Here is a 6,000-nt window from a genome sequence, read left to right as displayed (position 1 = left end):
GGTTACAGTGAATGTAGAAATTGTTCATCTGCAGGGAAAATTGGGAAATAGTAACTTGGCAAGAGCAGTGAAACTAGATTCAGAATTACACTTGTATAGTTCTAATTCCATCAACACATAAACCAATAGCTCTCAGGTTTTCATATACTGAAATCACTTGAGAAAATGTATTTATTTTTTTTCAGTGCAGATGTATGTGCTTTAACCATGAGCATTAACTGAAGGTCTTCCTATGTGGACCAAGATTTTCAGGGGTAACAAAGCTTTCAAGTGATGGTGAGCTCTGCTAAGTTGAGAACTAATGACTTTGCTGTAACATCTTCATCATATCACTTTAATGTCTTGAATTTTTTCTTCATTTGAGAATTGGACACTCTAATAGATACTTTATTAAAAATAAACAAACTGAGGGCTTCAGAGGGGAGGGGGGTGGGGGAATTGGATAGGCTGGTGATGGGTAGTAAGGAGGGCACATATTTCATGGTGCCCTGGGTGTTATACGCAACTAATGAATCATCGAACTTTACATTAAAAACCAGGGATGTACTGTATGGTGACTAACATAATATAATAAAAAATATTATTATAATAAAAAATAAAATAAATAAAAATAAAAAATAAAAAAATAAAAATATACTTACGTGTATATGTGAATATAGTGTATATGCAGTTCAATTGCTGAGTAAAATATCATAGAGGGAGAAGCATGCTTTGCTTCAGGTTAATGTAGAGATGATTCCATAGAAACCATACTCTCATTATATTAACTGGTTGTAGTAGAGAAATTTGGGGCCAGATAATGACAACCATGAAAGCCAGGTAATATGGTTCCCTTTTGTTTTACTTTATATAAGCAAAAAGAAGATTTGGGGGCATTAAGACAAGAAAGTATCACTTAGAAGATGCATACGTTATGTGACTACCACACCACCAGTCAGAGTTCTATCAGTGAATTCAGTCATCATTTCCTCACACACCGAGACTGTCCTATCTATCTTTCTATCATTCGGGAAGCATCTCAGTAATAGAGCATGCTTTTTCTCTTCCTTAATCCTTAATTTTTATTTTACCTCTTGAAATTTTACAGTTCAAATTATATTGGTACCAATAGTCTTCCCTTGGTTTTCCCAGGTCAATAGGCTTGTGCTTCTATCTCTTATAGTAATAGGTGCTTTATTATATACATATATTATAGATAGATGATAGATAGTTAGACAGATGATAGATAGATATTATACACAAAATTGAATAAGGCAATCCTAGATTATATATTCTTCTACTTCTAAAATCTACAAACATCATTCCAACAATATTCCTCTTTTGTTATATCATTTGACCTGCACATTTTCTTGCAAGGTGGGTGTGTCCTCTTGCTTTATGTAAACAGAAATCTATATACAGAGTTTCAGCTGGATACAGTAAGTTTCACCAAGTATAGTGAAGTCAGGCTAGAAGTAGAATGGGATGCTACTAGCAAGCATCTCTCTCTAGACTTCACCCTTCAGCCTATAAAATATCAAATCCCTATCATCATGGAGATTGCATCCAAGAGAAGAAAAGTCCCAAGCCATCAGAGAAGTATGCCAACTGATACCTTAACTCCTGGTTCTGACTCCAAAAATCAGGTTCTGTAAACTTCATGGTGAGGTAAAGGGAAACCTAGACACCCGAATGAATAACAGTGAAGAGGAAGACAGGGGAAAGACACAATACAGTCAGAGCAGGAGAGAGGAGAGTGAGAGTGAAAAGACACCAGGGAGAGAAGAGTTAGAGGATAAGATACAAAAGTCATACAAAAGAAGGGAGGTGAGCTAAAAATGTTGGAGAAAGTCATTTGGTCTAAGCTTTCATCAGAGAGTTCAGCGTCTTTCTTCATGACCCACGACAATCCCTCACACCAAAACCAGAAAGAAGTGCAGTTGTGGGTCATGAGCAAGGGGTTAACAAAGGTCTTAAAAACCCAAGTGTATAGAAAATGCATTCCTACATTGTACTCCATCCCAGAAACATCACCACTGACCTAAAACTTTTCAAATCAGGGGTCTCACCAAGATAGAAACTTCTGCCACGTTGGTCTCAATGCCATGCTGCAGTTTCTTGCTCTACCCCACCCCCACATCAAGCAGAGGTGATTTGAAAGGTAGGAAAGCTTTGTGCTGAGGCCAGGAAAGGCTTGGGAGATCTGGACCACCTCAACCCTTCATGGTGGAAATAGTGTGCAGGAACTTCATCATTTGTTAGAAGACACTCTGAGTATAGATTCCATCAGATCCGTCTTGAAGAGGCAGTGTGAAGAAAAGATCTCAGACAGACTGAAAACTTACCTCTTTGCTTAGGGGGAACTAGATGACTTCCAAATATAAATTTTTTCGTATCTTCAACTCCAGTTTAGTTAGAAGTTAAATCGTAGTAAGCCTGAATAAAACATGCAAACTGTACTTCATTGAGATTTATCAAAGTTTTTATCACAAGAGGTGACGGTATGTAGAGATTTATGCAGAAAGGAGACGCTGCACATGGCTGTACATCACACAGTCCCCAGAATCTCTAATGTAGACAAAAACAACAATGTCTAGATTGGAGCAGGGAGAGGATCATGGAAAAGAGAAATTTCTTAATTCAGTTCCTCAAACTTTATGGAGGAACCATGTCCTTGCACTCAGAGAGAAATGCCTCTGAAGCTGCCTCTCTTCCCAGAGCTCCTCTTTTGGAAAACACAGGCGGTAACTGATTTCTTCTCACAGCATTACATATTTATGGCAATTCCTACACAAGTTTAGATATGCCTAAGGCAGGCTTCCAGCCTCAGGACCTCCAGGAAAACCATTACTCCCAAACCAGTCCCAAAGGATATCCAATGTGTTATCTTCTTCAGATGGTCCATAAGCAAACACATGCTTTGGGGCCAATTAGTTACCTTTAACTCACTGCAAACTGCAGGTAAGGAAAGTCTGTTCACTTCTCCATAGGCTTTGCTTAAGTCCATCTCTTGGAGAATTGTAAATGTTGTTGAAGCCAGTTAAGGCTCAGATAGATGAAGTATATCAGGTAGACAGATATGAGACCTGGCCCCACCATTATTGGCTCTGTGATATTAAGCAAGTTTCTCACGTTCTTTAACTTCCCATTTTCTCTTAGAAAAAGTCAACTGGTAATAAAATTCCTTCCTTATTTCTTTCCCTCCTTCCTCCCTCCTTCCTCCCTTCCTTCCTTCCGTCCTTCCCTTCTTTCTTTCCTTCCTTCTCTCCCTCTTCCTCTCCCTCCATCCCGCTCTCCCTTTCTTTCTTCCTTTCTTCTTTCTTATATCTTTTTTAGAAAAAAAAGACACTATGGGCTGGAGGGTCAGAGGGACAGAGAGAATCTCAAGCAGGCTCCATGCCCAGCAATGAGCCCCACACAGGGTTCAATCTCATGAACTTGAGTCATGACCTGAGCTGAAATCAAGAGTCAGACACTCAAATGACTGAGCCACCCATGCATCCCAATTAATTCTTTATTTTTAACATTAATGTTCAGTTCTTCCATTCCTAATCTTACCTATGTTCTTAAGTCAATGTAGAAAGGAAAACAGGAAAGAAGGAAAGGGAAAGAATTTTTGAATACATGACTTCTGCATTTACTTTTCATTTTTAAAGCTACATGCTCTTTCCGGAGTGTGAGTGGCCCTAGTCAGTTAAGTCTCTGACTCCTGATTTTGGCTCAGGTGATGGTCTTTGGGTCTTGAGACCCAGGTCCTTTGTCAGGCTCTGTACTCAGCACAGAATCTCCTTGTCTGTCTCCCTCTGCTAATCCCCCTGCTTGTTCTCTCTTTCCTCCCTTCCAAATAAATTAATAAATAAATAATAAAATCTTAAAATAAAAAAAAAAAGATAAGTGCCTTTCCACTTACCAGAAAGTTAGCTGTAAATGGTTATAAGCTATTAAAGATGATATAGGTCGCATTACAAATTACTTTTCACATGGCACATCATGTTACTACTCAGCACTCTGGTATAAGAATCACCTGCCAGGTGTGTCACTGTCTGCTAGACACCTTCAATGGGGATGAGGTGAGCCATCCAGGGTACAGAGGAAGGACAGAAGGTGGAGACAGGAATGGAGGTGAGAGGATCCCACAAAAGAATGCACAATGCTTTGCACTCTTGCTGAAAGGTCTGCTGGTAACCAGCAAGCACTGGTCTCCCACAGAATCATCCGAGAGAAAATCACAACCCAACACCTGGCCTCTTTTATTACAAATGGACTGGAAGAATCCTCAGGAAGGTTTTTGGGGTGTCACTTAAGGTCTTAGAAACTCAGCTTCCCCATCAATTAAATGAGAATATGAAGACCTACCTGGAAAATATTTCTGTAAATCTTAAAATATACAACATAGGAAAAGAATGAATCCTTGGTTCAGAGAAAGCACAGAAGAAATATCCATGTGTTTTTATTAATCCTAATTAAACATGAGGTATTGAGAACCAGAGAAGTGAAATACCTCACAAAGTTCCCACACCTAATTAGTAACAGAACTGAGCCTAGAATCCACATCTCTTAAGTATAAGTCTAAATCTCCTTTATGTTCATATGATGTGCACAGTAATGTCATAAGATTTCGTGGCCTGGAAAACAAGAAAGGGAATGAATGACCCCCTGCATTAAACTTCCCAATCCAAAAGCCCTAAGTGAACTTCCTACATCAGAAGGAATGATTAAGCTCCTCAGCTCTTTTGGGAAAATTTTGGGGAGTGGTTTCCAAGGAGATCCTGAAGTGGCCAAATGCAAAAAGCCAAGTCAATGATCACTTGAAGTTTCTTCAATCTCTGTGTCAAATGACCTTTAGTGCTCATTAAATTTCTTGTAGACCAAAGGATTGGAGGACATCTGGATTCCAGTTTCTGTCAAAGCAATGCCAGGATTTGCTGAATGCACTTGACTATGCTCATTCCATCATGGAAACTGTGGAAATAGAACAAATGCCAACTGAGTTTTCTACTACTTTGAGCCTCCTCTTTCTTCATCTTAGCATCAATCAGTGCCCTGGTTTAAACTCTGCTCATTTAAAGTTCCATCTTACCAAAATAAGGTTTCCAATGAATAATTCAGAAACTCTAGCTGGATAATCCCAACTAATACAATGCAAATTTGAGGCAATAAATGATTTTAATGGGATCAGAAATACTTTACGATTGAAAGTCCAGTCACTGAGAGCAGGATTCATTGTTGCAGGGAATGGAAGAAGGAATAGAGAGCAAAGAATGAGAAAGTGCATAGATAACAATGGCTTTATTTTCTATTTGAATTTATAAATGTATGTATATGTATATATGACCATTACCAAGATCTAATATCAGAAATAACTATATTCCTTTGCCAAATTTGACACTTTAGTGTGTCAATCTAAAAAGATAGACTTAAATGTGAATATGGGAAGATACCTCACTTATTCACTTTTCAACAGATATCTACTGAACTCCTACCTCAGGCTGTTTTAGACAATTATGATACATCATGAACCAAAAAGAGAAAAAAAATCTTCCTGCCTCACCAAGAGCTTACAGTCCATGAGAGGAGACTGACCAAAACAGTAAAAATAAGAAAATTAAATAAATTATATAAGCATGTCAGAAAGTAATAATATCATCTCTTGAAAAATAAATAAATAAATAAATAAATAAGAGTAGATGGAGAAGTAGGGTCATAAAATCCAAGGTGTGAGTTGCTCTTTTTCAGAGCATAGTCTTATGATATAGGGACTCCTACAGCTCAGGTTCTGAGAATGCTTGAAGTCTTCCACTCTTGAGTCCTGACTGTTGTCTTCCTAAATCATGGACATCAATGCGCTACACATAAGCTTCTTTTCACTTGAAATAGTAAAAATGTAAGGATGATATTTTGGAGTTTTCTTTAGGCTGATTATAATCTTATCAGTTCCCTCATTAAATAATGAACTAAATAAAACCTTTGTCATGTCTTCATTTTATATTTCTTTGACAGTCATGGTTTCACTTTTTAAAA

Source organism: Ursus maritimus, unplaced genomic scaffold (assembly GCF_017311325.1).
Source record: "Ursus maritimus isolate PB19 unplaced genomic scaffold, ASM1731132v1 scaffold_23, whole genome shotgun sequence".
NCBI classification, from domain to species: Eukaryota; Metazoa; Chordata; class Mammalia; order Carnivora; family Ursidae; genus Ursus; species Ursus maritimus.
This window is presented reverse-complemented; position numbering follows the sequence as displayed.